This window comes from Pinus tabuliformis, chromosome 1_1, assembly GCF_031772625.1.
Source record: "Pinus tabuliformis cultivar Carrire ecotype Pingquan chromosome 1_1, CPIR1, whole genome shotgun sequence".
Taxonomy (NCBI): Eukaryota; Viridiplantae; Streptophyta; class Pinopsida; order Pinales; family Pinaceae; genus Pinus; species Pinus tabuliformis.
Window position 1 is genome coordinate 253,107,739 of NC_142297.1, and position 12,103 is coordinate 253,119,841.

Here is a 12,103-nt window from a genome sequence, read left to right on the forward strand (position 1 = left end):
GTCTATATAAATCACAGTAAACTAAACTCTTAGAGGCTGTATTTTTTTCTTGATTTGTGTTGTTGATCAATATGGGTGGGATTCTTTACAAATAGATTCTAAATACCAAAATTTTAAAGGCTGGAGTCGGTGATGAGACTTGTTTTTTTATTGTTTGTATCTTCTTACACTAGGGGGTATGGTGATGTCTCCGGAAACTTGAACACTAGTGGGACTCTTTGCAAATGGATTCCAAACACCAAAGCTCAGGCCAGAGTCGATGATGGGACTTGCTTTTTTATTGCTTGTATGATGGGATTTGCTTTTTTATTGCTTGTATCTTCCTACATTACGGGTATATGGGTGACACCTCTAGAGATTTGAATACGGGTGGGCAAATCATCTTTTTTTTTGTTTTATGTGGTTCAATGAAAGGATGTTTTTTTGTGAAATTCAATTGAGGCTAGGAAGGTAACACACAAGCCTACTTCATCGAGAAGTTAAGAAGAATGGTATTTTTTTTTCATTGTGGTGTTAATTTTGTACAATTCTTTCTTGTGGTGCTTCATGTATATATCATTTTATATTTCATAATTCTTTCTTGCGGTGCTTCATGCATATATCATTTTATATTTCATAATTTTTGAATTGAAATATTTTAAAAATAAATATATAAATTTTGTTTGGGAGAGAGCTTGTATGTAGAGATTAATGGTAAATGAGAACATAATTTTTGAATTGAAATATTTTAAAAATAAATATATAAATTTTGCTGGGAAGAGAGCTTGTATGTAGAGATTAATGCTAAACGAGAAAAATGTTAAATTTGTATGTAGAGATTAATGCTAAACGAGAAAAACGTTAAATTTGAGATAAGGAATTTTATGGTAAAATAATTTTGGATTATGGAAATTAAAAATGTGAGTTGTGTGTTTTTTTTTTTTTAACTGTAACAAGGATTGCATAAGATGTTAAATAGAAAGATGATGAAACCTACAACTATGAATAATGATGAATGAGAAGATTTGAATAGAAGAGCACTCATTACCATTTGGTCACGTGTTTAGATGATGTTTTATTTATTAGTACACTATTATAAGAAAAAGGTATTTTGATAATGGGGTTGAGATTTTGGGGGTTAATCCAAAATCCCTTTCCCTTAAATAATCGGTCGGCTATGGCCCACAAAACCTATCGGAAGCGCACTTGAGGCTAATAGCCTTTTAAACCATGGACTTACATATATCGGAGTCAATATAACTATCGGCCCTTTCACATCTATCGGGAGCATACATATGGCCTTAAGCCTTAAAACTCGGCCACACAACATATCGGCTTAAACAACATTACACAGGAAACCCCACTCTAAGCATACATGTCGGACTTCAATCATTATAGACCTGCCTCTATAAATATCGGTGGGTCCATCGCTTTAAGCGCTCTTCGCTGCACCGATTCCCTCTCGCCCGATCACCGATAAGGCAAAGCTCCGATTGTTGATGATCTTTTCAGCAATATCGCTATCACTCTATCGCAATTGCACATTCCATTGTCGCGGTCCTTTGGCCTTACCAACATGAGATCGTCAATTTCATTTAAACCGTCGATTTTGATCCCCGATCCGACGGTGGCAATTTAATCGCATATTACAGTCGCATTGTTACAAGGGCCGGTTTCGATATCTCATTAAGAGTTTTGTTGATGCGATAAAGGTTCTGCACCGATACGACAAAGGATCTCGACCGTTGATCATTCAGATGCAACAGTTCCTAAGTGTTCTAGCCCATTTCCTCCTTAATCTAATCTTCTGCCATTTGAAGGATTATTGAATTAAACGAAATTATGCCACTATATGTCAAGCATGCATAAGTTTCCATACATATCTTTGCGCTGCCATCGACCCTTTCCGTGATCGATGGTTGATTGTCCTGCAACATTTGAATACACTCACAATTGGGAATTTAAGTCCTCGACATATTTATACATAACAAAATGGGAAATAGACACAGAGCACATATCTATTATAAAATACGTGGCACAATTACAGCTAAGGCATTTCAGCCTTAGAACAGAGCCTCCCTCGATTACATTTTAAACACTCTATTCTCATAGTCTTCTATCTATTACTTTGTCCCTCCCTCTCTTTTCTACCTTGAACAAGTAGGTTCAAAACACACACACACACACATATATAAAAAGCATTGTTGGATTGGATCACTTCAAGGATCCGATCAGATTCTCCATGCTTTCCTCTAAAAGCCCTAAAGCTCTCGTTACATGCATACTTACGACACATGGTAGATTACATTAAAAAGTCTTTGAGACTTTATCCATCCATCCTTTAAATCTGTTTTCTACTTTAAAACAGACTTTCCTCTGTTTTGCTCCCCTGGTCCACGTTCACTTACTTTGGATTCCTCCCTTTGTCTAAGGGTGTTGGATGCTCCTGCATCATATTTAAGGCAAAATTATCATCTTGTCTTAAAATTTGCATTTTTTTCTTAAAAAAATTGTCTCAAATATTTCTTCCATATATGATATTATTTATTATATTTGTTCGCGCTTAAATAATCCTTGATGCAGGATATGAGCAGTCTAAGCAGCATGCTTTTAGGCTTAAGCAAAGGTCTTCCGAATAAATCACATAGATATCTAAAGGCCAACGCATTTCGAACCCCTAATGAAGTTCATCATCACGACAAAGTTAGAGAGTAGGATCAACACATCAAATATTTGGAGTAAATTTTTAACAGTCAAAAAGATAAATAATATAAAAAAAATTGTAACATTATAGGATTCAAATAAATAATTAAAATAAGCACTTAATTAATTAATTAATTGATTATTTATTTATTTATTTAACTTATTAAATTATATTTATGTTTATTTAACTAATATTATTATATGACTCAAACCAACATTAATATTATTCATAACTTTTCAGATAATATAATAATAAAATTAGAAAAATTAATAAAAATTAAAAATATTATAAAATGAAAATACAAATAAACTAAAATCAATTCAAAATAATAACATATAAAAATAGGGACAACACAAAAAAATAAACTATAAGAAAAACATAACGAGCTGAGAAGAAGGAAACCAAGGAGGGGAGAAACACAAAAGGGGGGCTTATGAATAAAGGGAAGGGACTCACAAACTATTGATCTTCCATCCATCATGCCTAGTAAGAGTATCAATTCTCTTCTCAATTTCGATGAATTCTCTTAATTTACGGGGATGGAAATGATCAACCCTGATGAGGACCTTAGAATCCTCTAAACATATATGGTGTTTCATCAACTCACCATGTTATGATAAAGCAGAGGAGAGAGTCCTACAGTGTCTAAGGCTCACTACATGCTCTTGAATTCTCTAATATATGGAATGACTAGTCTCTCCAATGTAGGGGGTTCCACAAGAACATGGAATCAAATAAACACCCTTCATGTTTTTGGGATCCATAGGGTCTATGACGGATCTGAAAGAGACATAGATGGTTTTTAATGGTCTAAAGGTGGAAACCACCTTGTGTCTCCTAAGGATCCTAGCAATCTTGTGAATAGCCCCTTGGATAAAGGGACGTTGGACACTAGAAGCAATGTAAAACGACTATGTTTTAGTCCTAGGTCCTTGGCTAACTTTTAAAGAAGCTATGATACCTTGGGATCTATTATAACCACTCTTTTTAAACATGTTAAGGAGATGGGTTTTCTCATCAACAAGATGGTCTTCATCGGAAACCCTTAAAGCTCGAGTTGCTAGTGTGTTGAGAACACCTAGCTTTTGGGTTGGATAGTGATGGGATTTTGCATGTAAATATTGTTCAATGTGGCTTTTCTTATGATAAACTTGGTGAGAGAAAAAACCATCAGATTTTTTGAGATAAACACATTAAGGAAGGGTAATCTTTTGGTTTATTCTTCCCTATTCTGTAGGTGTTTTGTGGCTTTTTCATTAGAAGAGATCAAGACCCAAATATCCTCTCGATGCATCCAGGTTGGGCAACATGCAAGGGCCTTTTTTTGGATTTTTCATTTGCAGAAGGAGATATGTCGAAATCAAGTCCTCAATCTCCTCTCAATTCATCTAGGTTGAGTAGCATGTAATGGTTTTTTGTGGACAACTTCACAGGACAAATCATGGTACAATATTCTAAGCCCCTGAAAAATCACTTCATTAAATGGCCTTTTTCTATCTATGTTTATGCTTTATGCAGCTTCCTTATCACTTAAATCACAATGGATAAAGGAGATAAGAGGGAAGGGGCTTCTAGTCTTTGTGCGGGATGGGCTTCAGATGATTCAGGTGGATGTTGGTGGCCACCCATCTGTCCCACTTGGACCCCCGCAACTGTCTCTGTCAGTTTTTTAGTTTCCTTATTTGTAGCAAAATTTACTATTTTTAGCAGTTTTTTGGGTTCTGAACTTCCGGAGCTGTTTTAAGGCCCTAAACGACATTTTTGGGAAATCTCGGAGCAACCTAGGTGCAGGGTTTGATGTTTCTTTTCCCAAAGTTGTAGTCCTTGGATATATCTTTCTAACGAGCTAGTGTGTGTATCAAACAGAGATCGTATGCCAAAGTTACAATCCCGGGAAGTTGATGTATCAATTTACCCGAAACGGGGCCCACAATTTGGTGTTTCATCTCCTAGGGTTAGCTTTTTGGATGTTTAGGGTTTTCCATTGTTTCTCAACAATAAATAGGCCTTCGAGCCTCATTGTAACATAGTTCAGAGGCATGTAGCTGGCACATCTCTTCTCAGAGATAAGCTACCATTGCCCCAGCTGGTTTATTTCCATTTCTGTCTGTAAGCATATTTCAGTATTTTACATTAATGAAATGAAGTATTATTTCCGCTGCATATTTTTGTTTATGGTTATCTCTGTAATTTGTTATGTTCTTGTTTAAATCTGGATCACCAGAGTAGGGTAAGGAGATAGACCACAATACAAGTTATCTCCTTTGGATGCATCCAAGTTAAACAACATGCAAGTGTTTTGTGTGGATAACTTCATAGGACAAATCCTAGTAAGGTATTCTAAGCCAAGAAAAAATCCCTCCATTGAATTCTCTTTTCCTGTTTATGCATATCCTTTATGTTGCTTCCTTGTGGCTAAGACAATAATGGAAAAAGGAGATAAGAAGGGGGAAGGGGCTTTCAACCTTTGTGTGGAATGGGATTCAGAGTAGGGTAAGGAGATAGATCAGGATACAAGTTGTCATGTGTCTATTGGAAATATAGAGAAGGCACATTTAGATAAAGTGTGCATGGATTAGGTACAAAAATATTAGGGTTATGGAGAAAAAATGTGTAATGATTGTCCATATGGAGATCAATCAAAGGAAATCATCAAAGAATAAAAGTAATATCTGTGAGGGTCAGGAGTAAGAGTGCATAGGTCAATTTTGTACATTGAGAGTTAAATTGGTCTTATGAAGAGCAGATGGTGGCGAGTAATGTCTATTGGAACCCACTAATACCTCTTTCTATAATCGAATCATTACTTAAGTTTGATCTCTTCCTCACCAAATCTCCTTGCGATGCATCTAGGCTAAGCAACGTGCAAGGGTTTTCTATGTCTTTTGCATATTTAGAAGGAGATATGTTGAAATCAAGTCCCAAATCGGGACGATTTGATGAGAAATCGATGAAGAGATATCCAAAACTACAACCATAGATATCTCAAGAAAGCGACAACAAAGCGAGAGGATTCTATGAGAAGATATCCTACACTGCAACTATAAATAATTTTATTGTGCCTTCTTTCTCTCATCCTGTAGTAGACGAAAGTTTGAGCACTGTGTTGCAAGGTTCTCGCATTGCAAACTTCGTCAACAATGGTATGTGGGTATCACTTTGTGAAAATAAAGGTGCTACATTATGGCTTTTAGCTACTATATCGAACCTCTGGTATCAGGTTGTTGCATAAGACCCAACATTCCAACCATGTATAAAACATTATTCCATCTTAAAAATTATCAAATATATAAGCACTAAAAGCTCAAATGTTGATTGTGAGAATGAGTACAACAAGTCCCTTATAGGGAATGCTAATTATAAAAAAAGCAAAGTTCTTGGTGATAAGCTTGCAGATGATTGTAGCTTTTTCCCATTTCATACCATTTGGGGATTTTATGTAGATTTTTCTCAGAAGGATAGTCAAATATCTATTTTACCATTTTTTTTTCATTCTGCCACTGCCCTCTTATTACATTTATTTCACACTGGAAAAGCTCAGGTTTCACATAAATCTATGCATATTAGTTTAACATGTCTGTCCAAAGTGTTTGGATAAAGTTATACAATTTAATATCTTAGTCTCCCTTTAGCCATAAATTAACTACTATGCCATGTTGTGCTCATGTCTATGAGTAAGATGATATTATTTACCTCTATATCGATTATAATTACAACGATTATTCTTTTGAATTCCCTATTTCTAATCAGTGATGGGCTTCATCATGAGAAAAATGCTTACAGTTTCTTCACCTCCTACTATGTTAAAGAGGCCTATTCCATCAAACAAGACCTTTCAGTTATCAAACTTTAATATTGCAATGCATTTTGAACATCATTTTATCTGTAAGAGAAGGGTTATGAGTGTTAATCTTTATAATTCAGGTCTCAGCTAAATCCTTCATAAATTCATATATTTCCATGACTTCCATAACTATATTTTGGAATTACTGTTGAATAATGATTACTCCGAGTTTTTTTTCTTCCAAGTGAAACAACATCATTTCAAATTACTTTTAAAATGGAATCAAACATGAGCCCTACTATGCAAGTTTCTTGCCATAATAGTGATAGTATACTGAGTGACTAAAGTGAAGGAACTCCCAAAAGTAAAGAAACTCCCAAACCATGGTGGCAATGTGGATATTTAATAATTATGTTGTTAAGATTAAGCGTTGATATTTTCCTACTCATTACTATCATTCGAGTGTTGGGTTGTGTTATATTCTTTCCACGACTAGCCCATGTAGTTAAATAGGGGGTTAGAGGGGGGGGAGCCCCCTCTTCGCTGTGTCGATTGCGTAGCGGCGGGGTCATAGGGGGTTTGAGGGGTGCAAGTAACCCCACTCTATGGGGTCTTGGTTATGGAACCTATGTTAGGTTGGACGGACCCACCTATGGTTTTGTGCATGATTTTCACACATGTTTTTGGACATTATGGTTTTTGGTCCATCGTTTTGGACGCGATGGCTTTCAGTCCATGGCATTGGATGCTTCGGCATGTATAAATATGTATTATAACATTGAAAGGAACATAATAGAAAATCAAGCTGGTAGTCCTGGTTTTGGGATCCAGAGGAAAATATCTATGTATATGTGTTTTATGTGTTATGCTCTCATATTGTTTATTTTCTGTGTTTTAGAATTCGTATGTAGGTAATTTCTATACAGGGTTAAAACCTACATTTGGTATCAGAGTTGTTTTGGCTTCAAGTGGATGCCTTTGTTGCTAAGGTGTTTCGCTCGAACCTGTGGTAGACCCTGTTTAGTGGGAGATCTGTGAGATTGATTCTGGTGGTAAAAGAAGATGGCGAGCAGTGGAAAGATAGAGATCGAGAAATTTAATGGTCAGAGTTTTGAGTTGTGGAAACTCAAGATGGACGATCTATTGGCAGATAAAGATCAATGGATCGTGGTAGATCTGGGTACTAAACCAATGAGAGTGTCCGATAAAGAATGGAAGAAGTTGGATCGGAAGGCAAAGAGCACAATACGATTGTGTGTCTCAGATTCAGTATTGTTGAATGTATCAGGGGAAGCTATGGCGAAGGCTTTGTGGGACAAGTTAGGGACTTTGTACAAATCTAAGTCTCTAGTGAATAAACTGTTCCTGTGAAAAAAGCTGTATAACTTGAGGATGAAAGATGGAGACTCGGTGACAGAGCATCTGAACGCATTTAATACTGTGGTAAGTCAGTTAGCATCTATTGATATTAAAATTTCAGATGAAGATAAGTGCATCAATTTTTTGTGTTCTCTAGCAAATTCATGGGATAGTCTGGTTATTGCAATAGGTAGCAATGAAACTGCCTTGCAGTTTGATGAAATAGTCTCATCCTTGTTGATGGAGGAAATGAGACAAAAAAATATGGAGAGCCAGAATGGGGATGCCTTGTCTGTACGAGGACAGTCCCAGAACAGAAACAAAAATAATTCATCGAGTGGGAGATCTAAATCTAGAGGGAGATCTAAATCTAGAGGGAGATCTAAATCTCCAAGAAAACCTATAAATGTGGTGTGCTGGAAATGCGGAAAGGAATGGCACTACAAAAGAGACAGTAAATCTAAAGCTCCTGACAAAGGAAAGGGATCTGATGATGCTCCTTCTGCAGAGGCGAAAACCACCTCAGATTAAGGTGGGGATGTGTACTTGGCTTCTTCAAGTACACATGTAGATCATGAGGCATGGTTGATTGACTCAGGTGCATCCTTTCACTTCACTCCCCATAGAGTGGTTCTGCGAGTATGAGAAATATGATGGTGGTGATGTCTTCTTAGGGGATGATAGGAAGGCTAGAATCGTTGGTCACGAAAAATTAAAGTTGAAGTTGAAAGGTGGAAGAGTTAGAACACTTCTGGGTGTTCTGCATATTCTTGCATTGGCTAGAAATCTAATTTTTGTAGACAAGTTGGATGATGCAGGTGTAAAAACAGTGTTCGAAAAGGATACCTACAAGATGGTTCGGGGAGCACTGGTATTGATGTGGGGAGTTCGGATTGGAACTTTGTATAAACTGCAAGGTAGCATGGTTTTTGATGGGTGCAACAGTTCTGTGGTTCCTGAAAGTGGAGCAGAAAATCTAGTGGTCTCTAGAGAGAAGACCATGTTGTGGCATCAAAGGCTTGGACATATTGGAGAGAAGGGCCTTCGAATACTTCATGGTAAAGGTATAGTAGAAGGTATGAGTAATAGCTCTATGGATTTTGATTTCTTTGAAAATTGTGTATATGGGAAGCAGAATCCGGTGAGTTTCCCTTGTGGCGGTAAGAGGGCGAAACATATATTAGAGCTTGTGCATAGTGATGTGTTTGGACTTGTGAAGGTTCCATCACTGGGTAAGTCTATGTACTATGTATCATTTATAGATGGCTTCTCAATGAATACATGGATATATTTCCTTAAGAAGAAATCTGAAGTCTTTGATAGGTTTAAAGAATTCAAGGCTCTGGTGGAAAACCAGATAGAGAAGAAGATAAAGGTGTTGAGGATAGATAGTGGTGGAGTGTTTTGCAGTAAGGAATTTGAAGAATTCTGTAAGAAGTGTGGTATATCACGGTAGAAGACTACTCCATATACACCTCAGAAAAATGGAGTTTTAGAAAGAATGAACATAACGTTGATGGACAGGGAAGGAAGCATTCTCAGTGGTGCTGGGTTAAGACAGGAATTCTGGGCAGAGGCGGTGGAGACAACATGTTACCTGGTCAACGGATCACCTTCATTAGCGTTGGAGGATAAAACTCCATAAGAGGTATGGACTGGTAAGAATCCATTTCTTTCACATCTAAGGGTATTTGGATGTGATGCATATGTACATGTTCCAAAGGAGAAACGTACCAAGTTGGATAGTAAATATGAAAAGTGCATCTTTATTGGGTATAAGGATGGTTTAAAAGGTTAAAATCTTTGGAACCCAGTAACAAGGAAGGTTGTGTACATCCGAGATGTGGTGTTCAGAGAGGTGAAAGATGTTATTAAACATGAAGTCCAACGAAAGGAACTTGAGAAGATAAAGTTTGAGCTAAAGGAGGAAGAATCAGACTCTGTAGTAGAGGAGGAATCAGAAGATGAAGAGACACAAACTCTGGGTGTGAGAATATCAGTTCGAGAAAGAAGGCAACCATAAAGGTATAGTCCATCTGCTTTCTATTCAAATTTTGCTTTATCTATTACTGATGAGGATCCCAGAATTGTGAAGGAAGTAGTAGATTCAGAGGATGGAAAACTCTGGAAAGAGGCCATGGTTGATGAAATGACATCTTTGCACAAACATGAGGCTTGGGATCTGGTGGAGTTTCCGGCTAGAAGGAAACCCATTGGCAACAAATGGGTGTTCAAGAAGAAGACAAATGCAAAAGGAAAGGTGGAGAAATACAAAGCTTGGTTGGTAGCAAAAGGTTATTCCCAAGTGTCGGGAATTGATTTTGGTGATATTTTTTCTCCTTTTGCCAAGGTAACTTCTATTAGATTACTTTTACCTATTGCTGCTGCTTTTGATTTTGAGGTATAACAGATGGATGTGAAGACAACATTCCTTCACGACGATCTAGAAGAGGAAATCTACATGAAGCAACCTGAAGGCTTTGTGGTGAAGGGTAAGAAAGAACTGGTACGCAAGTTAAAGAAGTCTGTGTATGAGTTAAAAAAATCACCAAGGATGTGGTATCAGAAAATTGATACATTTATATAGGGACTTGGCTTCACCAGAAGCAAAGCAGATCACTATGTGTATTTTAAATTAATTGGTGACCATGTTATTTATTTGTTCTTGTATGTGGATGATGTGTTGTTGGTTGGAAATGACAAAGAAATTATCCAGGAGTTGAAGACCCAATTGTCCTCCAAATTTGACATGAAAGATCTTGGTTTTGCAAACTATATTTTGGGCATGGAAATTTAAAGAGATCGGGCAAAGAAGAAGCTCTGGTTAAACCAGAGCAAGTATGTCGAGACAATATTGCAGAGATTTATTATGCAGGATAGTAAACCGGTGAAAGTTCCTATTCCTGTAGGTGTAAAGTTATCTGTTGAATAGTGTCCTAAGACATAAGAAGAGGAAGAGGACATGTCCCGTGTTCCATATGCAAGTGCAGTCGGTAGCCTGATGTATGCAATGGTCTATACTAGACCAGACATTGCAAATGCAGTGGGAGTATTGAGCAGTGTTATGTCAAAACCAGGAAAGGAGCATTGGACAATAGTGAAGTGGGTTTTCAGGTATTTGTGTGGCACTAATGATTATGGTTTGTGCTACCAAGGAAGACCAGGATTGGACAAAGTGTTGGATATCCTTGGCTTTGTTGATGCAGACTAGGATGGAGATTTGGATCAGAGAAGATCTACAAGTGGGTATGTGTTTAACCTATTTGGAGGTGCAATCAATTGGATGAGTAAGAAACAATTTGTAGTGGCACTATCAACTACAGAGGAAGAATACATGGTAGCCACTCATGCAAGAAACAAAGCAGTTTGGTTGTAGAGATTGTGTTCAAGTATGGGGTTAGTACAGGGACCTATAAGGATAGACTGTGACAACCAAAGTGAATTTTTCTTGCCAAACAAATGGGCATTGTAGGGTTGGATAAATGACTAAGCTCTCTTGTGGCCCCCTGTGGAAAGAAAACAACAAATGGGAGAATGTTGGGTTGTGTTATATTCTTTCCATGACTAGCCCACATTGTTTCCCTTTTGCTCCCAACGGACTGAACCACACTTGTGTTGTTGTCACCAGAATCTAGGTGGACTGTTCCTGCGTGATGGGTTTGAATTGGATTGGGCTTCCTGCTCATAGAAGGAGACACAATATCAGAATTATTTTCAGAATTCTTTCGGCCCTTAGTGGGCTTTGAACCCTTACCTTTTCTAGGCATTCATTTCAAAAAAGAAAGAAAAGTAACAAACAACTTCTAATAAAAAAGTTGTCAGAAATCAATCAACACCAATAAAATTCCTTCAATGAAGCTTTTCCAAAAAAAACTGCAAAAATAAAGAAAAAAATACTCTATTGTATAATCAGAGAATTCTTACCAAATCAAATCGCCTCCCTCGTAACAACGCCAAAATTTTGGGTGCAAGAATTACAATGAAGCAAGCTCCTCAACACTTAATTTGTCAACCCGGTGGATCCATAAACTTAGAGACGAAGCATAGGAAATGCCAGAGATGGTATGAATCTTTCTAATATAAATCACTACTTTCTTTAAAGGAAAGATTGTAGAATCAAACTAAGAAGAGAAAAAGGAAACTTGAATCATCAAAATAATCTAAGATTGGAACAAGGACGAATGCATTTACAAGAGGGAATTAAAGATAAAGGGGCAATCACTCTAGCTAATTATTGTTTAACTACTGAGTGTGTGTTTTTCTTTAGCAGAGACACT